The sequence below is a fragment of the Podarcis cretensis genome, assembly GCF_951804945.1.
Source record: "Podarcis cretensis genome assembly, chromosome: 6".
In the NCBI taxonomy this organism is placed as follows: domain Eukaryota; kingdom Metazoa; phylum Chordata; class Lepidosauria; order Squamata; family Lacertidae; genus Podarcis; species Podarcis cretensis.
In genome coordinates this window covers 39,340,495-39,366,589 of record NC_137175.1, presented here as the reverse complement: position 1 = coordinate 39,366,589, position 26,095 = coordinate 39,340,495, and positions in this window count along the sequence as shown.

The window sequence follows — 26,095 nt, the reverse complement described above, 5'->3', positions numbered from 1 at the left end:
CCTTATGAAAATCTGTCAAGACAAAAATTTCTTCAAATGTTTCTGGAAGTGCAGATAGTGGGTGCCTGTTGTTTGTCGACAGGAATACCATTCCAGAGAAAGGGGGGATCCACACTAAAAGCCCTGCTCTGTGTTACTGTGATCTTTCAAATTCACAGGAGTAGCCCTGCTGCAGACTGCAGTGATCTATCATATTGTCATAAAACATGGCCTTAAAATAGCCATATTACATGGTATCTTCACTTGTAGCCTTTTCTCTTTGAAGGCTTCAGAGTAATAGCAGAAGTTGCTTGCTGATGTTAAAATTTATACCCTCTTTTTGGTGTGACATGACCCCAGAGGGCACACAATAGTAATAAAAGCAATAAAAGAATTTGGGTTGGGGGGGGAGGACTCCCAATAAACATAACTTAAAATTTAAACAAAAGGAAATGAACAAAGAACATGATAAGCCACAGAGCCAAACAGCAATCTGCAGGGCACAGGAAACCAAGTTCAGTGATGCTGAAAAGTAATTAAAACGAGATTGTCTCCATCCTTGTCAAGGAGGTTAAAGGCAGAGCTGGGTACAAATGGACTCTCAAAATTATCTGCCCTATTTATGGGCAAATAAATTGAAGAGGCAGTCGTATTGAATTTCTCCAGGGGGTGGAGGGTGTCTGTTTCTCGTTGGTGGGGTTTCTTTATGGATGGCAAGGATAGGCATTTGTTCAAGGCCTTAGATTACCTCAGAAAACTGAGGAAAGCTATAGGATCTCCCTGCTCCATCCTATGTGGGCACAAAGTATATAGGAAGAGTGGCCAAGCATGTGATATCCCTGTCCCTGCCTTGTGTCTCCTGGGGCTGCTTAGAAGGCTCCTCCACAACAAGGAACCCTACATTAGAAGAGTTCCCAGTCAGGAGGAGACTTTTGAGCATGTTTGGCCAAATGCACTTATAATTTCTCTTCAGATCTTCCCATTCAGTGCAGAAAGATCAGAAGTGGAACAGGGGTTTCTTGCTTGTTCAGAAACACTGGGGTTGGGGCAATATGCATGCTACTTACTCCCCCTATCTATCTCATGGCACAGAAGCAAGAGGACTTGTAAGCTAAATATTCAAGAAGTAGTCTAATTATGAGACCAGAAAGAAGTACCCTATAATTTGAGCTGAATCCCTGCCACAATCAGTTGAGAGGATAAACATCCTAACATTTTAAGTCATTCAGCCAGCTGCCTTAGGGAAAACCTGTGTGGCTAGCTCAATTCTGGTTTGGGAGTGTGCTTTTGGGACCCTTTTGTTAGTTTCTGTTTTGCCGCTGAGCAGCTGCTTGGAGTCACAGGACTCTGTTTACATTCCTGGGATTCCATACTATTGGAAGTCTCACGGGAGAAGGGAGAAGGGATGTGACGTTAGTGGTTTCTTGTTTCCTTTGTTCCTTTGTTCAGCCCCATTGCTGAGACCTAGACAGCAAATGCATGGGCAATCTTCAAGCATACCATGAGAGAGTCTGTTCCTTGTTCTAGGACAGAAGATGTGCATTTGGAAGCCCAAGGCTCCTGGGCCTCTGAATTCTTTTATTCAAACATATTTGTAAAGCACCTTGAAGACATCTGTGGTAGAAAGGTAAGATAGGCAATTTAAGAAGGAAAGGCCTAGCTTATGCTCAGATCCTTCTTTGCATGTTTCTCACAGGCATCTGGTTGGCCACTGTGAGAACATGATGTTGGAACAGATTGGCCATTGACCTGATTCAGCAAGCTCATCTTATGTTCTTATGTTATAAACCTCTTATACAAACAAGCACCCCTTTGTGTCTCCTTGAAGTGTTTACAGAAACTGATGATCAGGTAGGGGAGATTGCTGAAGTTATGTTACAGTAAAAGAATGAGATAAAAACTCTGAAGTAATAAAAAGATTCCCAACTCATCTTAAAATGAAACTCTTGATAGTACCATGAATTCAACAGTTCTTCTGATTTTTGCAAAGCCTCATGAAAAACACCCAGCCACTAAAAGAAAACCAGTCTTGCATTTGCTCCAGTGCTTGGCAAGTTGTTGCTTCTCAGTCCATTTATAACACAGTTTGAAGTTTGAAAGCCCCAAGTAGAAATTCAAGGACAGATTTTTCCAGCAGCTATGTAAAAATAGAAATAGAACAACGATTACTCAATAGCTTTAACCACATGACAGTCGCCCACGGATGGCTCTATGCTTTTCTCTGCCCTAACAGAAGCAGATCATTCTATTGACATCCTTCAACTTTAGTGGTGATTTAACTCATACAGAAACAGGTTAACCTATTGCCCGAAAGGCAAGTTTTAATCCCAAAGCCATATATAATTAGAAGTCAAGGATTATGCTACTGGGAAGAATCGTTCCTCTTGTTTCCTCATGTGCTGTTTGCTAGCTGGCAAAAACCTTACTGACTTCTCTTTACAGTAGTATCACTTGTGGCTTGAGACTTGCTAAATCAACCAATAGGCATTCTCAACTTTTGACCTTTCCTGTGGGGTATCCAAGCTTCCCTCTAAGCAAAGGTCCTTCATGATTTCAATGGTTTCCCAATTATTCCTGATATCGATTCATCAACAGTAGGCTGCAGCTTATTTGCCATCAGACAGTCCTTAGCCAATGGAAATGCTAATGGAATGGTTCAGTTCTCAACTCTTCCTTTGCTTGTGATTGGGCAAGGAGAGGGTAATTAGAGATATCCATTTCAGCTGGAAATTTGCTTTTAAATGGTGGCTGATGTGTTTTCAGAAGGACATATTCTCTATGGGTAGTTCAAGATTTTCTGAAAAGCATCCACATTGTACATTTAAAGTGCTTTATTCCCCTCACAGAGCTACAAGTCTCAGAGGTAAACCATTCTGAGAAATGGAGTTCTATGAGGGGGACAGGATGGATATAAATATGCAAAATGGTCCTGTCAAAAATTCTTCACTCTATTTGTGGGCAGAGAAATTGGGAGGAGAACATTTCACTTAATTCTTCAGAAGGCACAGAAATTCTCCAGCAGTTTCTCAGGCGTAATGCTCACCATTTGCAGTGGTAGTAGCAAAATTTCATTGCATTTTTCTAACTGTTTTTATTGCTGGTGCTGCCATTTATTTATTTATTTTTGGGAAGCCTGACCACCATTTTGCATCCTTCACAATGCCCTAGATTAGCATTATTCCAGGCTATGGGAGTGGGGGACAGGGAGTATTGGCATCCAAAAAATGGTAGAGAATATACAAAGAAAATGCTGCAAAGTAGACTTCTTATTCTAATTACAGATAGGTAGCCATGTTGGTCTGCCATAGTCAAAACAAAATAAAAAAATTCCTTCCAGTAGCACCTTAAAGACCAACTAAGTTAGTTCTTGGTATGAGCTTTCGTGTGCATGCACACGAAAGCTCATATCAAGAACTAACTTAGTTGGTCTTTAAGGTGCTACTGGAAGGAATTTTCTTATTCTAAGTGGATGAGGGGAGAAAGCAAAGCCTCAGAAATGTTGAGGAATTTCAGATCCCCTTTGCCTGTCCTTCAAAGCCCTTCATCTCAGCTGTCAATAGTAGGAAAGGCTGTATCTCAGTAGCAGAGCATCTGCCTTGTATTCAGAAAGTTTAGGATTCAATCTGGGTAGGACAGGGAATGTCCCCCATCTGAAACCCCAGAGAGCCACCTACAGTCAGTATAGACATTACTGAGCTGGATGATGGTCTGACACAGTGTAAGACAGCTTCCTATGCTCCAGTGCTCCCATTCTCCATTTTCTTGTGCCATTATCTGCGCAGCATGCATTTCTCTCTCCTGGCCCTCAGTCCTATGTGCACTCTCTTTTCGTTTCGTTTTCTATTATTTTAAAGGGGAGGAAAGACTATGCTTCAGAAGAGAAATAATTCTCTGGAAAACTGAGGACTTTGATGGTTCTTTCCTGTATTTATCTATCTGTGCTAGGCCATTACTTGGGAGGAGGAAGAGCAACAGACACAGATATCCCATCGTGCAGTATCGCACCAAGTGCTTGCTTTTCCACTGCTTCCAGCAGAGTTCCTGTGATTCCACCCCCCTCTTCTCTTCTGAATGGACGTTATTCCTCATGAGGATATATCTGAAACATTATCACAAGCCTTTCTATCTTTGTGATGAAGTTGCTTGGGGGGGGGGGGATAAAAACCTAATGTACATTTCTCTCCTTCTCTCTCTCTGCTCTTTTCCACCCTGTAACTTTGAGCCACTGTAATAAATTGAGGTTGCAGGTTGCTCACCCTGCTTGGCTGTCCAAAAGCGATCTGGATCACAGCCAACACACTCCATCCACTGGTAGAAAACTCAGCTGACTTTATATTTTGTTTCTTTATCTCAAAATCTAGCTGCACTGCTGAATGAATTGGGTTTCCCAGCAAAAATGCTTACTTCCAGCCGGAACAAAATAGGTTCTGGAAGTGGAAGTACCATAGTAGTTGTGGATTAGGCCTGTTGATCTAGTATCATGTTTGTAGTTTATGTATAATAGATTGGTTTAACAGGAATGCAATAGCCACAGTGAGGAGGACCTGTGGGTAACAGCTCACCATATGAGTCAGGCAATTTTCACCACTACACCAGAAATGGTTTCCTCCAGAAATCTGTGATATCAAGAGGTGGGGAAGAGTTTGATCAGTATGACAGATTAATCATTTGTGTTCTCTCTCTCTCTCTCTCTCTCTCTCTCTCTCATATAACCGAATTAGTTAAAGATGGATAATTTATTAAGAGGATATCTGTTAGTCATCCAAAATCAATCAGTTTTAAAAATGTGAGATGCTTCAAACGATGCCTCTGGGAATGCACATTTCAGTTCTGTCTGGAATCAGTAGCCATCAATAGACTTTGGAATAGGGCTGCCCTCATACTCCCAATCTGCTGGGCAGTCCTGAACACAGTCCAAACCCATCCTGTGACAAGAGACAACCTTTTAAGTCTGCATAAATTTGCTTAAGGGTGAAGGTGTGTAGCAACATTTGAAAGTGTCATTTTGACCAAACTTGAATGAGTCATCTTAGGCTACTAGTCCCATTAATGCCTATCTGCACTGCACCTTTTCTACAGAATGGCATTGACAATGCAGAAGAATTTTATCTAATTAATGCCCTCCAGATGGGATTTGTGGATTTAGCCCCCCCATAAAGATTGGTAGAACAGACAGCATGAAAATGTAGGTACGTGGGTGGAATAGGAAGGATATGCTTGTTAAACAAGGTAATATGCTTTATATGTTTTAAATGAAGCTGAAATGGATTCAGTATGTAAATTTGTATTTTGGATTCACTGAGGAGGAGGATGAAGCCTATTTGTGTTAACAGAGTATTTGACTTTGGATTTTCTTGCCAAAGTTCAAATATCAATTTGCGAGGATAAGTTCCAGCTTGGGAATTGGCATTTGATTCTCTAAATTACTTTGGACTTTATTTGTATTTCGTTCTTCCTTCCAGGAGCTTAGGTGGTAAATGTGACTTGCCCAAAGTCACCTCCCTGAGTTTCACAGCTGAGTGATCTTAGGATTTCGCACAATGGAGATGAAAACTTGAGTGCTGCTATACAACACAGATTCTGCGATCTGTTAATCAACAAGCACATGACTAAGTAATCCTCATAAGGATTGCTGGCCCCCAGAAGAACCTGCCTATTAAGTTCTTCATCAGAGTCCCTTCTCTAGTTGCTGGTCTCAGTGTTTGAAAGATGAAGCAAGGAGCTACACACACACACACACACACACACACACACACACACACACACACTTTTATTGATGACGGTAGCAACTCGAAAAGTCATAGGCAAGCATTAGAACTCACAAGAAAAACTATACCTTGCCCACTGGTGCAAGGTTAGGAACAGGGTAAAAAAGAAATCTTGTTATTTTTAAATTTGAATTGCCCCCATTGTATACTACTTCACAAGTCACTTTGTGTAACTGAAAGGCAGCAAGGATAGCTTTTAAATAAATAACTAAATATAAGAATTAAATTCTACTCAAATGAATGAGGAATTGCTCTGAAATGCTACTTGGATGTTTTACTTCTGTGTTTATGTGGTTGCTTCAAAAGTGGTGTTGACCTGAGTGCACTTTGGATGAATATTTCTGAACCAAATAAATAAATTAAAACAATTCTAGGATTAGAAATCAATACACTTTGGAATTTTGCAAGGTTTTTGGTCTGTGGCAAACTTATCTCTGTATTTGCAATGAACCGCCATATAGAACTTTGTCCCAGTATTGTGTGCACTAACAAAATCTAAGCAGTTGGTGCCATCCTTCTGCACATGGTTTATCAGGACCTATTACCCTGGTTCACGATGACGGGTGGGTACCTATTAAAGCAGAAATGGTAATTTGTATACATTTGAAATTTAAATTGAAGAATCTAATACATCACACCAAGAATAATCGACATCTCTTACTGCCTCCTTAGGAAAAAGCTTTCAGAATATGAGAAAAGTATATTTCCTACCAATATTGGAGACTTAAAGAGAGTAGCAATTTCATACACACAGGTTCAAACAAGCTGACACCAATACCAATATGAATTATTTACTCAGCACTTAAAATTCAAATATCAAATTCAAGATTGATGAGATCTTTGGAAAAATTGTTCTCACTTGACTTGTGGAAAAGGACAACAAGCAATACATTTTGAGAGGTAGCAACATAAATATAGGATAGATGTGAGGAAAAACATAACTGTAATAGTAGCTGAGCAACAGAACCAAGGGATTGTAACTGATCTCTGCATTTAGAAAATGTGTGCAGTATGTAGCCTTCCTGGAATTGTACAACTTCAGAAAACAGGTGTGTGATCTTTTTTTGTGAATGTTTTCTGACTGTTAAAACAAAGAAATTACCAACATCCCCTGATAATGCGTTAATTCTAAAGAAGCACACTCCCTGTAGGACTGTGTTTCATGCCTGTGTGTGTCTTTTCTGAACCCAGAAGAACAAAGATAGCTGTGTAATCCCACCCCCTAACACAAGAGAAACCAAATCCCCCAATAGTCCCTCTCAAAAAAAGAAAAAAAAGGGGGGGGAGAAAAACCTAGGAAAAAAGAAAGATGTGCTGCTAATGGCAAGCCCTGCCCTCAATGAACTGTGGGAGAATTTCTCCTCTTGCTGGAGGAAAATGGCTCCCTCAGTTTCTCTGCCCCCCAATAGAGTGGATGGTGGAACACTGGCACACAGCTCTACTTGGTCATGGATGGCTTACGAAAAAGTTCCCTTCCTCGAGATATATATGTCTGGATTTTCTTTGACGCTACTTCCAGTTGATTTTTTCTTTCTTTCTTTTTTGCATGTGGGGGGAACATAGTATATGCACACCACTGGCGGGAGGGGGGGGGAGAGTTGGGAAAGACACAGAAATATTTTCCAAGGCAAACATTGCAACACAACTTCGTTGCGAGTGGTGGCAATATTGTACATGTATTACATTTGCCCCATGGCACTAGCCAATCCCAAAGGATAAAGTGACATCTGGAAGCACAGGAGTGTGAAAAGGTTTCATTCACGCAGCATTAGCTCGAAACATTTTTTTAAAGGAAAATGCAGGCTCCATATGAATCAGATAACCTCCCAATATTTAAGGAAATGTAGCTGCATTACTGAAGAGAGATGAAGGAGAACATATGTTTCTCCCTTCGCTACCGTTGTTTAAAAACATCATATTTTACCTCCGCGCCGTGCATTGCTGTGAATTTAAATGGAATCTAATTAGTCAACAATTGTGATGCATCCTTGTCAAGTAAATAACCAAGCCACATTCTCTCCCCCTCACTTTCCCGTCCCCCCTTTCCACTTGACTTTTATAAAAATGGCAGGCGTCTGGCAGCTTTCCAATTATCTCTCACTAATCTCTATCAGCAAACCCCGGGTGCATATCTGTTTTCTTTATTGCAAGGCTCACAAAGAATCATGTGCCTCCGACAAATATTTCTCCCATCTTATTTGACACTGAACAAGAAGGAGAAATATGGTCCATCACGACAAATATCAGGATAATATTCCAATTTTCCACCATTTGACAGCAATCAAGTAGAGACTAATGGCTTTCCTCTGTGACTAAATCATTTAGAGACCAAGGTATTCTGTCTTCCTCTCATTAGAAAAAAAAATATCCCAATAATCTCATTATCCCAGTGTGAATAGCACTAGAAATGCAGCAAGACTAATGTATCCTTCAGCTTTCTCGCTTACTGATATCAGTGTTTTATGGATTCCGCCAAAGTAATGGGAAGTGTCATGCCACCCAATGCACACATCTGGGAGCAGCCTTGCTTCTACTCGGCTAGATGCTCGTTCAGTATGCTAAGGACTTTTATGTACTATTTTTTAACTAACTACAATAGAAAAAGGCTTTGTCATGGAATGTTAAACTTTATGGAAATTCTTCTGGAGAATAACACCATTTCACAGTGCATTACTCTAGTACGACCGGGTTTTTGAACAATTAATTTTTAAGGTGTAACCTTTCTCATTCTTTGTTGTCCTTAGCAGCCATCAACAATGCTGGGATTGCATTCTGCATCCGGTAACCTTTATAAAAAAACTTTGACCCAGGCAGATACTCACAAGATATTTAAAACTGCATTGTTATTTTCAAAAAAGGAGAAGAAATACAACATTTCTCCAGACTGAGTCTTTATTTTTTATTATAGCCAGCTCACGAGTCACTATCCATTTCTCTGCCTGCCTTATGGCCATCATCAAACTGTCTACTTTAATTTCCCAGAATACTTTGAGTTTAGAATAATGCAGACTATGGGGCAATTTACACATTATGTTTTCGTTCAGTGTGTATATAGGGTACCTATCAGAAGTAATTCTGTCTATGTCTAATGGCACAGAACTTGCATTATCAGTACATGTATTCCCCTATATTTGATAATAACCCCATTCATGCGTTCGGGTGGATGTGTGAACACACAAGCCAGCTCACTTTCTTGCCTTCATGTGTTGATCACAAAACTTTGAAGGGAGATTCTAACTGCCTTCAGTCAAAATTATAAACAGTGTGACATGTGGAGAGGTCTCTATTTCCAACATACGAAACACTGGAATCACAGGAAAATACTGGTAATAAATACTGTATGCCAGTAGTATTACTTAATCATTGCCATAGTACTAGACTGGGTTGTAGTGTGCAACAGGCCATGTTCCTTTTGCAGAGTGGGAATCCTTCTTCTACAGACACATGCAGAATCTCTCTCTGTCTGAGAAAGCCCCGTGGAGAAGGAGATGCTCATCTCAGAACCCTCTTGAGCATCACAGAGGAATGGGATTTCCTGGTAACACAGCTGCATTGGGAATGGTTTGTATTCAGTGATAAGCTCCAATGAAGAGAGACAGGAAGACAGAGTGCAGCTTTGTCAAAGGGAGTATGCCAGTGACACCACAGAGTCACTCTCAGTAGAACTGACAGTCAGGTATAGAAAATTAAAGTGCCTGGCATTCTAGAAAATGGACCACACAACATCCTCCCTTGTCAGTGGCAGGTCACTCCTTGAGCTATAAAATGATGTATTTTGTCAGCTGTTTCAACAATGGGCTTGGTATTGTGAAGCTGGTTAACATGTTAATAGAAGAACAATGATAAATGTAGAAAGGGACTAAAAGCTAGCTCAGATTGCGTGTAAGGCTCTCTCACTATTGAGCAGGGAAAAATCATTGTGGTTGTGCTTATGCTGAAAATGTGCAAGTAACCTATGGAAGACAATCTTACTTGGCTATGAGTGATCGCCAAAGAAGAAGAATATTTTCCCCCTCACAATAAAAGCTATTATTTCCAGAAAGGAAGATGAAAGCAGCAGAATGCTGGTTGGAACTGATGGATTTATACTATTTTTTTAAAGAAAAACTTCATCAGGAGGACTGGTGGACAGTGGATTTTGCTCACTGCGAGCTAATAGGGCCTTTGGATTCTCCACTCCTCAGTGTCCAGAATTCAGAAGCCTCCTAGGCCTAACTGATGTTCCACTCACTTGAGCCACCCAGCAATGAGAGGTAGACTGGGAATGGGATGCCTCTTAATGCTGACTAGTGGCTTTCCTTTCCCCCCTCCCTGCCTGCATGTCCTGCCATATTGTGACTGAAGCTCAGAAAACCAAGCCAGATGCTGCCACCATAGTAGAACCAGTCAGGCAGTGTTGAGGAGGCAAAAAATGATGGCACTTGAGGGCAATTGTGAAAACACCCAAACTTCCTACTTGACTCCCAGAGGTTGACCAGCCAGTCCAACTTTGACAAAAGGGATGGGTGGGCTTGTTGCTGTGCCTCACAAAAAGCTTGTTTTCGAGAGAAGGGAAGCCACTCCTATGGTCAGAGGAAGTAATGCTTTTGAATACCAGTTGCTGGAAACCATGGGGTGTGGTGGGAAGTCCTTGTGTGCTTGAGTCCTGTTTGCAGGTCTCCCACAGGCATCTGGTGGGTCACTGTGGGAATAGGATGCTGGACTAGATGCAGCACTGGCCTGACCCAGTAGGCTCTTAATGGATGGCCCTCTTCACATGACAGGGCCAACTGAAGCCTCCCATGGTGCTGGATTTTACAAGAGTAGGGTGCCATATCTTGAAGAACAAAAAAGAGCTGCTAACAGGCTATACCTGTGCACCTCTTTCCCTGGCTTGGGCTGGTAGTGGCCATGGCGTGCAGAGCCGCCCAAGCCGCCCAAGCTGCTAAAAACACACACACAACCCTGACATTCCCTTTAAAATGTAAATGTCCACCTGGGTGGGCATGCTGGCCCCTAAAAAGAGGACATGCCCGGGTTTTCCCAGACGTATGGCAACTCAAAACAAGAGGTATGGGGCAAAACTGTTCTCAGTATAAGCTGGAGGTGTTTCAGCCCTCCACAACAGTTATTGCCAGCTATAGGAGAGTTCCCTTCAGTTTCTGAATTGGCTTGCTTGGCTTTGCAGTCACCTTAAGCCCTGAGGAAATATTCACTTTTGCTTTTCACTGGCTGAAAAAAGAGAAGAGAAAATCTTTTGTTTGCAATTACATCACTTTTGTCCGGACATAGCCTCAGCTACATGAGCTGCAATATTATGATATCCTGGGGAAACTGGTCGTTGAGGCTTTATGACTGATACGTTGCCCAGTCTAAGATATAGTGGGCTATGCATAAAACAAACAAACACATTATTTCTCTGTGAGAAGGAGTAGGCATACAAGGAGCAATTTTAAAGGAGTAATGGTTTGTTTAAGGGAAGGAATCTGTAGACATTTCCTGTAGCATTTCTTGAGCTTATTGAAATTTGTAGTTCCAATAAATAAATTAGCATGCAGGACTTAACTTCCAGTCCTCAAAGCCTCCAGTAGAGATTTCAGCTGAATAACATAATACTGAACAATGATGCTTAGAAGAATTGAGTGAGCATTGCACCCCTTCAGACAAACAGCAGACAACGCGGGATCTGAAATGTCACTCATTTGGCTTGATTTTTAGAAGCTTTAAACACCCAAAAGTCCTTGGGAAATCAAAGACAGCTGCAGACTGCATCTGAAAATCAGGTAGTTTACATCTTGCAAACTGTACACAATTAATCGCTATCAAAATGGCATTGACTCTCTCAGATGAATTTGGCACACTTAGTTTTGTGTAATTGAACAGGTGGATCGAATCAATACTGTCCTTTCTGCAACCCACGGGAACAATTACAAGCTCTATAGAAATAAAGGTGACTGAGACACCACCATTATCTGGAGATCATGGAAACAGTAGTGCTTAATGACTCCATCCTAGACCTTATGGTTGAATGTGTCAATATATCCTTAGGGAGTCTTGATCTGAAGATGATTGACACATTACACTGTATTCATTGCCTTCAGAACTGTTACGGGCATCTGTACAACTAATTCTTTGCTTTGGAATACTAGCTTCGAGATGTAGCGTTTCAACCAAATTAGTGCTCATTTTGAAGCCTACTAAAGCAATGCACAGTGAATCAAATATACACTTCAATGACTTTAAGCGAGTGTCCTTTCATCCTGGCTGCTTTCCAGCTTGAATTTCTTTCATAATGTCTTCCTAATCACCTGTTGAACTTTCAACTCAAGCCACCATATCCATTTCCTTGTTGCAAACTGATGTGTGATTTTGCTTTTAACTGCTATGTATGACTTTTATTCTGTGCCGGGGTGGGTGTTGATTGCCTTTTGATAAAACATGGAGAATCATCGTATGGATTATGCCAAATATTGTATAGCAAAGTTAAAGTAACCTGATGCAAAGTTGGCAAGCTAGTTTGGAAAAAAAAAATATCTTTACACTTCTTTACTGTTTTGCAAAAGTATTTCAGCTTCAGAAAAATTAAAACTATATGCAAACTTTACATTGTGGACCTGAATGTGATCCTCCAAAAAATATTCAACTAAAACTACACCTGATCATTGGCTGTGGTAGATGGCGCTGATAGGGGTTCAACTCCAACAACATCTAGAGGACCACATGTTCTCCATCCATGATGCAGGGGGAGCTATCTACATAGTTGGGAATCCTGTTTTTCAAGGATCCCCAATCACATGGAGAGAACCCTCCTTATATACAGTTGTATATGTGGGGATGCTCTATAGACATTCCAGTCACTTCACGTATTTTTGGGCCAGAGCCAGCCATCATGATACTGAACCTGAATTATACCGATTTATAATTTTAAAAAATTGCGGGGGGCCACTAGGTGGCGCATCGGAAGATGGCTGACAATAACATCTCTCCGACCCACACGAGGTAATTTGGAGGCTATGATGGGGGTAATTAGCCTCCTTAACCCCCCCAGGATTATGGGGGGACGGCCCTTGCCTGCTGTGCCCTATACCACCCCCGAATTTGTGGGGGTGGGGGCACTAGGCACAAAGCCCTCCTGTGGGATTTTCGGCACTCCTCGACGCCGTCCCTGATTCGTGCCGCTGGTTGCAATGATCTTTAAAAGAAACAATTTGGACGTGATTAATTGCACATACATCAAGGAAAAATACTGCTGACAGAAGAGATCTCTGATAACAAGACAACAATAAAATACGAGAAGAACGTCAAGATACGGTATGACAAATGACTGAGGGGGGAGGGGGAAAAAAACCTGCCTCTACCTTTTTATGTGATTTAACAAGAATCCCCCTCCCCTAATGAGTCAGAAATTAAGGACTTAAGCTGTGGATTTAAGGCTGTGTGGAGATAAACTTTTGATCCAAAGCAATGTTTCAAGATGAAGCTGGAAAGCTAAGAGTTTTGGAGTGTCGCACTCAGAAAAAAAATGCCGTCGCCATTTTGTGAGGCATTGTGGGAGCTCTTGGGTCTGGGAGGAGAAAGAGAGAAATAGAGTTGTTTACATATCGTGAATCAACTCCTCGGTGGGACTTAAGAGCGACAAATGCCAAAATTTACGATGGAAACAGTGATGTTATCTACGAAGGAGATATATGGAAACCATCTGGACTTAGTGGAGGAACCGGAAATCCACACAGGATTATTACACTTGCTATCGGCTTAAGGAGACTAACAGAAGAGATCGTAAAGGAAAAAGAGAAATTATATGAACAAGATATGATGTGGCAACACCAAGATAAGACTGGATAGAATTATGAACTTTGTTTGGACTGATTGGGACTGATTTGGACATTAACGCAGTAATAAGAAGATGATCTGAATTCCCCTTTGGATCTTGAAGTATGGGTTCCCCCAACAAAATTTAAAAATTTGGCTTTGTAATTCGGAATTTATATGATGTGATTTAATTTGATGTGATTGGCCAGTTAATAAAAATTATTTTAAAAAAATATATATAATTTTAAAAAATTGCAATTAAAAGTACATAGTAACATAACCACCAATGGGAAACAAAGTAAAATTTGGATTAAGTAAAAGTGAAAGGGTATACAAGTCCATCCTTTGCACCAAGATGTGTGTCCAAAGTACCCTTGTTTGGCTTCAGAAGAAACCATTAATTTTCATGGAGGAAGCACACGCAGGAAAGCAAACAGATGCATTTCTATCAAAAGGTGGCTGAAAGAATGTTGGCTCATTTGTTTATGAAAAGAAACGGCTGCATAGGATTTTCACAGCCAGTGCACAGCCTGGCCAGAACATTTTCTTCCCAACAACTTGGTCTTTCTGATTTGAGATCTCCCAGGATTGAAGAGCAGGTTGTGTCTGGAAGAGCTTCTTGGCCTGATGTTCATGCCATAGATCCTGCCAGTGCAACAACAGCTGAGCTCCGATAATTGCAATGAAGTCATGAAATGGAACTGCCACATGGCTGTGCACCAGGTGGGCTGCTGTAGCTGCTACACCTTTGTCCACCAGTTAATGTCCCCAGACATCCACATAACCAGAATAATGGTTAGGTATATGGGTGGAGTGGAGTAAACAGAAATGCCACCAGAAGTGCCAGACACAAAAAGGAGATTAAGCTTGATAACTCATGATGTTTCTTCCAACTCTTTGTTTCTGAAAAGTATGAAGCTTATGCTTTGAAACCATTCTTGGATTGCAAGATGGATTGATGCCTTGTGGTTTGATGTGTGCTATATGTCTAGTTTTTGGGGTTGTTAGTTTTTTTTGCATCAGTTGCTACTTGCCCTGAGATCACAAAAGCCACAAATAATTTCATCATCTTAGAAGTTCCATGACCTCTACTTAACTCCAACAATGACCGCTCCCCGCCTAAAACGGGGGGCGCCCTTTGCGTGAACGCGTGCAGCCCCTAGATCTGGAGCGGCTCCAACAGCATAGGCTTGGCTTTGCCTTGCCTCAGGTGGGATACCTGGAGGTCTCCGCCTACCTCAGTAAGTTGTCCAATCCCACCTGGGGGAAGTGTTGCCAAGGAGACCAGGCCAGGTAGGGGAGGGATTACCTGCCCACACAATAGAGGGAGGATCTTACCTGGGAATCCTCACTTCGCTCCAGAGCTTCTCCCACCCTACCCACCCTCAGTTAATGTCTTGTTTTGCAGGTTAACTTTTCTTCACAGGTTTTGCAGGTTAACTTTTCTTCACAGGTATGCGGGCACTGCTACGTTAAGGTCGCTGTTAAAGGGCCGGAAAGGAATTTCCCTGCATTGGCAGGTTTCGCCTTTCCCGTAGCAAAACGTCACAACTTTGGCGGTATCAGGCCTTGGGCGGAATCCTTTAGTCCATCTTCCTCTTTGCGGCGGCGATACCAGGGTTCCCCGTTAAAGGGGTTTCTGAAGGGAGGCTTTGACCGTACGCCGAAAGGTCGTCATTGCTCTCCCCTGCGGCGGCGGCATAACGGGGGCGGCTATCTCTGCTTGAACATATATTCTCCAGAGCCGGCCCATCCCCCCCACACACACACTGGATAACCCTGATGCTCCCTAGGTCCCCGGCTGGGGACTGGGGAGGGAGAATGCCCAATGCCTGAGCCAAGGTCTACCCACATTTGAAATTTAATAAAGTTGTGGCCAATTTAATCCCATAGCACGTTGTCTTGAGTCGTTATTCCACATGACGGGAGGGACCGTGCGGGATCTGGGGACTCCGCCTGTCCACGCAATGGGAAATTTTTTATATATGAATAAGAACAAAAAGACATCCTGATTGCAAAGGAGATCTAAGCCCTTTGTGCTACATACATTACTACCAGCAGCTAGATAGTCCTTTTATAGTCTTATAATAACTGAAACAGTTGAGCAATCATGAATCAACAATGGAGCTGATCTTCAAGCAATTGTGCTTTGTGCCGCAGGATCCCTTCTGGGTGAAACATTTCCCCCCCTTTTTTTAAAAAAAGTACATATAATAATCATGACTTTCCCAGCAGTTTATATCCAGCCTGAAGGCATTTTCACACCTCAGAAGTGAAGACTTAATGAGCAGGGAAATTAAAGAGTGAAATTGGTTGGCATCTTCCTCCCTGGCTGGGCATATTTGCAGGCTGGCTTTAGAAGGTGCTACTGCAGAGAAATATAAGGACATTTCAGCTTTGTCTATAAACAAGCTTGTCTGTAATGAAGCTGAGGCATATGACTTCTGTTCTATTTTGGTCATGTACAATTACAACCTTTAAAAGGCAACCCTGTTCATCCATGAAAGGAGGTGAGCGAACAGCACTTCCAATGCGGATTCAAACAGATGCAACCACATCTTCTCACTCTATGGTTACAAGTGGAGATGTGGTTCATGGATATTATTATTATTATTATTATTATTATTATTATCATTATTATTAATACCTTTATTGTCAAGTTGTACAATGAAATTAAATGAGCCTCCCCCCTCAAACACTCAATCTCTTATCAAACAAGACACCACCTCGCAAGTCAATTTCACTATGTTACTTTCCGTTCAACAGCCTAACAGCCCACAGATAGAAGCTATTTTTTAGCCTGTTGGTACAGCTGATTATATGGGACTCGGGTGGTGCTGTGGGTTAAACCACAGAGCCTAGGACTTGCCGATCAGAAGGTCGGCGGTTCGAATCCCCGCGACGGGGTGAGCTCTTGTTGCTCGATCCCTGCTCCTGCCCACCTAGCAGTTCGAAAGCACGTCAAAGTGCAAGTAGATAAATAGGTACTGCTCCGGCGGGAAGGTAAATGGCGTTTCCATGCGCTGCTCTGGTTTGCCAGAAGTGGCTTAGTCATGCTGTATGCTGGCTCCCTCGGCCAATAAAGCAAGATGAGCCCCAGAGTCGGCCACGACTGGACCTAATGGTCAGGGGTCCCTTTACCTTTATGGCTGATTATACTTCTCTATCTCCCGCCCGAGGGTAAGTGATGGCCAGGGTATGAGTCATCCCTGAGAATTTTCCTCGCTCTCCTAAGGCAACGATCCCTTGCAATGTCATCTAGTGGACTCAAGGGACAGCCTATGATATCATGTGCTGTATTCACCACCCTCTGTAAAGACTTTCTGTCCGTGGCTGTCAGGCCAGCATACCACACTGTGATACAATATGAAAGGACACTTTCTATTGTGGACCTGTAAAAGGAGTTCATCAATTGTTGTTTAACATTATTCTTTTGCAAGACATGAGTACAGGTAGGGACTTAGCACACATCCCTGTGGGTTGCCAGTGCTAAGCTTCAGGGAGGTAGATGTAACAGTCCCAATCCCCCCCCTCTGTGTGTGTGTGTGTGTGTACACCAAAACCTATCAAGCTAGCAGTCAAACCTTAGTTCAACCCTGGAGGATTGTGTCCTGAGGACAGTGGGTTAGCTTAAGGGAACCCACAACTCTGCCCTCCAACATTCTGTTATTACTCACCCCCCCCCCACACACTCCAAGGCAGCCTTACTCTGCCAAAGGTTAGAGCCTGCTCTGGTGAGTGTGTATGGGTGGGGTTGTGAAGGGCAAACTATTTATATTCTGCCCCAATATTCACTATATTGAGATGAGATCCCACTACCCAGATGCTGAGGTGTTATTGCACCTGTCCATTGGACATACGTGTTAACAATTTAAAAAACAGCAACAACTTCTGAGTGGTTGAAATATTCAGTCTACATGCAACACCTCAGCAGCCAGGGAGGTTTCATCTCAATATACTGAGCCAGAAATATTACAGTCTTTTCTGCCACCCACCTCTCCCCCCACTATTAAAATTATGAGCTTTTTGCTAGCATGCTATAAAAGAAATCAGATGAGTGCCAACATGCATTGACAAACCTTAATTGATTATGCTAATAAGGCATGCTGGCAGTCTGATCTTACAGCATGCTTGCAAAATGCCCATTGTTTGGGGCAGAATATAAATATTATTAATAAATTAGCAGCATTTCTAGTAATGACACATATTAATTAATAGCATTTACCTGACACTTATATGAATTAATAGCATTTACGTAATGCCCAATCATCAGGTTTTGCAGGTGGCTTACAATAACAATGAAAACTTCAAAAAAAAAATGATTACAGTGGCAGAAGACCTTGCATACCTGATTGGAAAAGGTAGGACTGATTTTGTTTCTTGTATTTGAACTTGGACAGTGATTCTGGTTTGTTCAGATTGTTGATTGTAAGGCCTACTGTGTCTTGTTATTTTAATCACCTTCTAACTTACCAAGGTATTCTCAATTCAGGTCTACAAATCTTAATAGGAATTGTATGTAAGATGATAGATCCATGATAGATAGATGCCTTAATAATAATAAAAAACCTGTACAGTCCTTGCTGCATTTGACCATGCAGTAACCCAGTCAATCAAGGAAATCATGTTTCATTAGAGAACTGAAATTTGCAGTGCCATCTTAAGCATGCTTACTCAGAAAATAAGTCCCAGTGAGTCCAGTACACCTTACCTTTTAAAAATTATGTTAAAGATTGCAGCCTGAGAGAGAAACTTGTTCCAGACCATCTGTCATGGTACTGCCAGAGAATGCCGGGGAGGAGCAGGAACAGGCAGAGGGAGGTGGGCAGGAAGTGGCGCTTGAGGAAAGAGGGGAAAGCCAGGAGGCGGGAAGGCTCTCAGATGTTAAAGCAGAGCCTCAGCACCATACAGGAAGTTCTGGCACTGATAGTAAGACAATGACTATTCCTTCTGCTAGGTAGAGGAGAGAGTTAAAGAGGAGGGGGGAGAGGCATCACATGAAACTTCCCTGCCTTTTCTGTTGGAGGAGAAGCCGGCGTAAGCCACCCCCAGAATCTGAACTGGAGGATTCGGATGCATGATTGTAATGCGCTGTCTGAACATATGTAAAATAAAGACTGTATATAGATCTCTGAGTGAGCAGAGGTACTTATTGCGAAGAGCATTCACAAGCCATCACACCATCCAATAATCCATGGCAAAGGTGGGATGAGTTCAGGTCTCCTTGGTTTTTTTTTGTTTTTGTTTAAAAACCAACTCTCCACCTATTAGAGCATGCTGCATCAAAATTCCAAATTGGTTGAAAATAGAACTGTCATCATGAATGTGTTAAAATTAATGGAGTCTTCTAGCACTCTTAATAAGAGAGTGGTTTTCCCTTTAGAAATATAGTTCCTCAATTGATAGAAAAGATGCTCCTGCCTCTCTTTTTTAAAATAGAAGCTTGTTAATAGAAAAAGTGATGTTGTACATAGAGATGAAAACCATTTGTTCTGGTAATGTAATGCCATTTTAGGCAGAGAAGTCCATTGGTAACTGGGGTATTTTTGCCATTTATTGCTGTATGCTCCTGCTACGTATAATATTCTCTGTGCTAGGTCTGAACTCAGTGTTGTGCATAATGATTAGCAAACATCCAGGTTTATGCTGAAGTGAGCCTGGGGTCACACCATTACTTTGTACTCGAGGGATTTGTTTTCTTTGCCGTTGGAAAAAACCCAGATGAGAATTAAACTACAGTTTATTGTCTCATAAAACCACAGTGGACAAATTACCCAGCTATGCTATACTGGCTAGAATTGTTAGTTAAAAGTGACAAGCAAAGCTGTAATTTACTCGGCAGCTCTGGCATTTCAGCTATGTCGCCAGCATTAAATCTTGCCTTCCAAAGCCTTCTTTTGTATTTCTGACTCATTTTGTGTTGGGAACCATTTAGCCACAGACCTTAACTGCTAATACACTTCCATCAAATACAAAGTATAAATCAAAATTACTGGATCACTCAAACTCAAACTGAGTCATTGTTTAAATAGTGGTTTCCCGTCTACTGCATCTGCATGGGGGCTGTTCAATTATGATATATGGTACCAGCCTGCCTGCCATTTTGGCAGACCCTTTTGCAAATAAAAAGTAGTGCTTAACCAATTATATTCTTTTTGCTGTATAAAGAATAAACAACAACAGCACTATCTGGAGAAAGGTAGGGTGGAACAGAGGCTGACTGAAACAACTCCCCTCTCATCCACTCAGCTTTGACATAGGATGTGAACCAAAGGCAGTTCCACTCAACAAATGAGTTTTGAAACCACTTTTGGGCCTCTCCTGGGAATCTGCCATAAAGCAGGCCAACACTGTGCTGAGTCCTATGCTGAACCCCATTTGTGCAGGGCTCCCTATCATGTTGAGGTGATGGCACATGTGCAGCTGTATGCATGGTGACCCTTTCAGAATTTATACCCATTGTGCAGCGGTCAGGAAGGAGGAGCAGGCAGAGGACAGTAGGGATCATAGTGTAGCCTTATTGGAATTCACCGATTGGGTCTGCGTTGCTCCGGGACAGGAGGAAGGAAGTCAAATGACACCTGAGGTTAATTCAAAGAAAGAGTTTATTCTGCTCTCCAGATAGCAGAAGGCACTTGCATGATCAAGTCCACAGCAAGTCCAAAGAAATGACAGGTTTCATGCAGTTTATATACTCTCCAGGCATCCTCTCCCCCTTCCCCAGCCACGTCAACTTGTATACGCAGGTTGACATCACATATGTTCCCGCTCTGGTACTCTCAACCATAAAAGGATCTTCCTTCCTGTACTTCTGACCATAAAAGAATCTTCCTCTTCCTACTCTTATCTGGGGGGACGTCATAATCTCCGGGAACATGCTTTTGGCGTTTTCCCCGGACATTGGTCTTGTGCGTATTTTGTGGTCGGCACATAAGATAAAGTTCTGACGTGTTTTCGTTGTTCCCTGGGGAGCCAAGGCCATGCCTTGCCTGTCCTGATAAAGGACAGAACTGTTTATGCAGTTGTGTCCTTATTATGGTTTTGCTCAACAGTTCAAGTTTTACACATTTAAAAGTGCTCTCTTTTGAAAGAACAAAAGGGGGGGGGGGTTGAGTCAGTTTTTAAACTTACTACACAGAAACCCATTCCTTCAATAGCTGTCAACTTTTCCCTTTTCTTGCGAGGAACCCTATTTGAAATAAGGGAATTTCCCTTTAAAAAGGGGGAACATTGACACCTATGGTAGGGATGGCAATGCTAACAGCTCCACTGCTTTGAATGTGTGGAACAAATGATTGAAGAGGGGCTTCTTTCTAAACTATCAATAGAGAGAATTCACTTCAGGTCAACAAGATTCCTAGCAAAGGGCAATTGTGCAACCTGCTTCTAGCAGAGGCTGGAGACACATGACAGCTACCTCAGGAGGATACTTACAGTAATTAGCAAACCTCTCCCCAGGGAAGTTCCACAAAATTATAGTCAACATTTAGGGAGCCACCAAAACAAAATGAACAGGGAGAACACATTTAATATAGGGGGAAAAATATTCCAGCCTGGTGGTTTTATGTGCTTACCATACAATGCTTTTGAATCATCAAACACAAACTATGTAGACTTGGCTGTTTGCATAAACCCATATAAAAAGCTAAGTCTATGCAGTGAGATACTATTCTCATTTCTGTGGGGGTTATCATTATTCTAGCTGTCCATTTGGCTAAACCAACATTGGCCTATATATATATATATATATATATATATACACACACACACACACACACACACACACACATGCATGGTGCTGTTCAAAGCAAATATTTCAATTGTCTGCTAATTTAGGAGCTGCGCTGATCTACACATTTTGCTATAACTTGGAAGAAAAGAGCACCATCATTCATTATCCAGTATTATTGCATAAGGTCTGCAGCTTTCTTAAATTTATGCAGCACAGAAGAAAATTGAAGGCACAATAAAAGCTACAAATCAGTGATCTCTCTAAATCAAGCCATCATGTTCATTAATCCCAAATTACTCCCTTAAAATAAAACAGCAGCTGATTAATATCCATCCTTAAGTAATGATTCCAGCTGACTGAGAACTGATGCCAATATACATTTCATACGGAAAGTACATGCCTAAGGTAGGTGTCTTGCTATTATAAGAAAGCTGGAACAGATTGCAATTGAGAATGCTGTGAAAAATGAAGAACATAAAAACATCTATTGTTGTAAGAGTTGCCTCTCACTCCTGTTAGGAAGACTGTGGAAATGCATGGTTGAGAATTATCATTGGTTTGGTGGTGATAGTGGTTGTTTGACAGCAGACATTCCATTTCACAAATGAAGGATGTAGTCCATATACTTTTGTGTAGCAGTGTCAGCGAAGTTTTCTAAGCTTGGACCCAGAGTTTAGGGAGCTGGTAAAGCCTCCCTCAAACCTAAGCATGGACTTTGCAAGCTCTGCAACTCTGCAAGCATAATGAAAAGAACTCCCAGTCCCCCCCCCCCGCTGCCTTCTCCAGTGCTTTCCTGCATCCCCCACCAAAACCATCGCTCCACCCTTCTCTCACTTAGGCTGAATAGTTAAGCTACCACACACAATACCTCCATCCTCAAAGCAATTTCCCCCCTAGTATAATAGATCACCCACTAGTATAAGTAAACAAACAAAGAAAGAAAAAGCCCACTACATTAACTATACAAAATTTCCCTGCAATCCCACTTACCAGGGAGTAGGCCCTCTTGAGTTCAATGGGACTTACTTCTGAGTAGATATGGTTAGGATTGTGCTACTTGCCTTTTATGGGACATGGGTGGTGCTGTGGTCTAAACCACAGAGCCTCTTGGGCTTGTTGATCAGAAGGTCAGTGGTTCAAATCCCCACGATGGGGTGAGCTCCCATTGCTTGGTCCCTGCTCCTGCCCACCTAGCAGTTCGAAAGCATGTCAAAAAGTGCAAGTAGATTAATAGGTACTGCTCCGGCGGGAAGGTAAATGCCATTTCCATGCACTGCTCTGGCTCTCCAGAAGAGGCTTAGTCATGCTGGCCACATGACCCGGAAGCTGTCTGTGGACAAACGCCGGCTCCCTCGGCCAGTAAAGCAAGATGAGCGCCGCAACCCCAGAGTCGTTCACGACTGGACCTAATGGTCAGGGGTACCTTTACAATATAAAATGTGCCATTTTATAAAATGTGCCACAGAGCATAATTTTGAGATCAACCAAGGGGCTACTGTAGTGTCTTTGGCTTATCTAGATTGGGCTGGCGTTCTTTATGTAACTGGCCTTTTTGCTCTAAAGTTTTCCTCTCCAGGGGAGTGAATGATCAGGAGCTCACCAAGTTAGTGGCTAAATATATTTGGTTTTTTGTCGTCGAAATACACTGCAGACATCTGTTCTCCCTGGAGACCTAGAGATGTGACGATAGACTGCTCTGCCTCCTTTCTTTTAGCAAATGTTTTGTGCCACTGGGGAAGTGGTAATTCTGTATTGATTTGTTTTGGATGTTTGTATGTGATGCCAATAAAAGGTTTGATGATGAAGAGACCATAATTTTTTTAATGCTTATTTATTTATTTTTTAAATGCTTATTTTATGTATATGTATTAACAGTTTCACATTATGGTCTTTCTACTTATGTACTGTTATGGAGATTATTTGCATGATTAACACTGATTGGCTGCCTGAAATAAATTGTACCTTGTGGCTGAAAATCATCCAGAGTTGTTCTCCTATAAGTGACTCTTTGTCAGTGAAGGTGGAATTGGGAAGCCTCCCTACTGTCTGCTATGACAATGGCCAAGGTTGCTTTGTCTGCAAGCATACATTAAAATAAAACTAGTCATATGCGGTCAGTTAAATTGTGCAGCCTCCTCCCCCTAGGGGGAAAAAACCCCATGTAGTTAATGAACAGAGTGTTTATTTGGCTTGCATTCATGTACTTAAAGGGGAGGGGGTACAATTAAATTGACGCTAAGGCTGGAGTAGGGAACATCTAGCTCTCCAGATGTTGCTGGACCTTACCTCCCTTGATTCCTAACCACTGACCATGTTGGTTGGGGCTGATGGAATTCAACCATTTTTGGAGGGTTCTCCAGTCCTGCTGCAAGGCATGGACTAATTGTTGCCACTTGGTTGTCTCATTTGATGACTGCTCATGAAAGTAAAATGAAGCACATATCAGGATGGGCAATCGTTAGGAAACAATGGTGTGAGATTGAACACTCAAATAAGGCTCGAGTCGGATGGCTAAATGGAATGTGACATGATGTGATTTGAGCCCCTGGCTTTATTTATTTCTTCATTGCAATGTTTGAGTGCCAATATGTTGCCTTGGGCACATTAGATAAATTACAATGACAACACCCAATACAGAAATTAAGATCATTAACATACTAAGCAACCTGCCAATATTACAAAAAGAAAATAATAATAATAACATGCACTTGCCAAATACCCATCATAATAATGACCTACATTGGAGTGTTTGTCCATTTCAGACAAATCCCTAGAATTATGTTTTTCTACTGAAGCATGAAGCATTGTCGGCTGACAGGCATTGGATATCAGGGTTTATGGATGAGTGGTCTGATATTGGCAAGCAAATCCCATGTTGTTATCTGCTAGATCCTGGGCCTAAATCGGCATGTGACTCTGAACGTATGATAACACTGCACAGAATTCTTTGTCTAAGGTGACTAGCATTTACATAATTGACAATTATTGTTCAAGCACCATTGCTTCAGTATTTATTAAGAAGCCTTTGAAATTTCTTATCTTTGATTAAAGTGATGTAAGTGCTAATCATCTGTACGTTTTCCTATCTAGGAAATAGGTGAAGGACAAAAATTGAAAACATAAATATATAATAGATAAATATATGGCAAGGTTGAACACTAGCATTTTAAAGCTCCATTTCTCCCTCTTAATGCACCCAGCAAAGTGTTTACTGATGAAACACATGCAATCTTAAACAGAAGTTCTATTGATGAGTTTGCTGGAGGTTGTTCTCAGGAAAGTATGCATAGGATTGTAGCCTTAAACTATGATAATGTGCTTTTATCGTAATGTTTCAGGATACCATATACATATGTTGAAGGGAATTTTGAATTTGAATATGATTGCTTGCATTACCCAGGAGTTTCATAGTAGTAAATGTGAATTCAGAACCTTTACTACTGAAATAACTTGAAAACATCCCCCCCCCAATTGTTCTTATTGGATACTTTCAGATATTACTATTCTGAAATGCATTACAACCATAAAAGTCATGGAAGCAATTATTTAGATTGAGAAACTGGATTCTTTATATTTTTAAAAAACAATGCCTTCTATCTAGGGGATGTGGTTATCTGATTTATAGCCTAGGAATCCATTCCTTTTCTCTTTTTATCTTTGTGCTCCTCAGCCACGAAGAGCAATGGATTAAAATGCAAACAGACAAGCTACCATAAGGCAAAGTCGTGGTTTTACAAACACGTGTTCTTTCCTCTCCTGCCGGTGACATTTCTTTCAATGACAAAAGGTCAGGGAACTAATTAATGGCAAATCAGAGCCATGAAAAATGGATATTAATGAAGTGTAACTCTGAGTAATAAAGCTATAAGTAACCTCTGATAACAAACACGTTTTCCTAATAACATCTTCAATTATCTTCATTAATGCAACTCCATGGTGAGATGTGCAGGCTAGTCTCTCAGCACCATGGACAGCAGCAGATTTTGTGTGCTCCCTTCAAGTGCCTCCTTTCAACACACTCAGCAAAGGGTTTATCGATGGAAAGCTTAAATGAGGATAATGTGCATTAATCTTCATTTTGGAGGGTGACATATGCTTTATGTGTGTCACGGGAAATTTGAAATCTGAATGAGATTTCTTGCATTATCCAGGAAGTTCATGTGCTTCAATGAGATATGGGAGGCACTTGCACCTGTCAAGTGTTTACAGTCCTGCTTTTATAATCATCATATTGCTTGGTTTGCTGACAACGGCTTCCGCCCATCACTGCAATCCTTGTCCCTGTCACATGCCGGGGTTCAGTTATGCTCCAGTTGTTTCAGTGCATGCATCTACATCTTATCTCACTCCCCTGCCCCAATGCCAAAAATGAGCCTAGCTATGGAGAAAGATGTCAGAATGACAACAAGGGAAAAAATGAAGTCCTTTATACTCAGTAGATACGGACCATTGCACCATCACCTTTTCTTGAATTCCTGTTCAGGACGAACTATCTTTTAGGGATAAGAGGATGTCATGAAACATTTGCCAAAGTCCTCTTTTTATTTTTATTTTTAAATTTTCAGGGTTCATTTTAAAAGTAATGCTGATAGAGAATATATTTATTTTCAAGGAATCATTAATTTGTTTTGGGGTTGTTGTTTTTTTAAAAGTGGAGTAATCTGTGCAGCCTTTCTTGGAATCATTCATGTTGCTTCAGCTGGATTCAGTACAGACAAGAGCAGAACATGTTTTCAAACTGTGATATTGATGAGTCTGAAACACCTTTGCTAATAATTCCACAAGCTGTACAGCTTTATTTTGCCTCTTGTCTAAGGAGTTATGA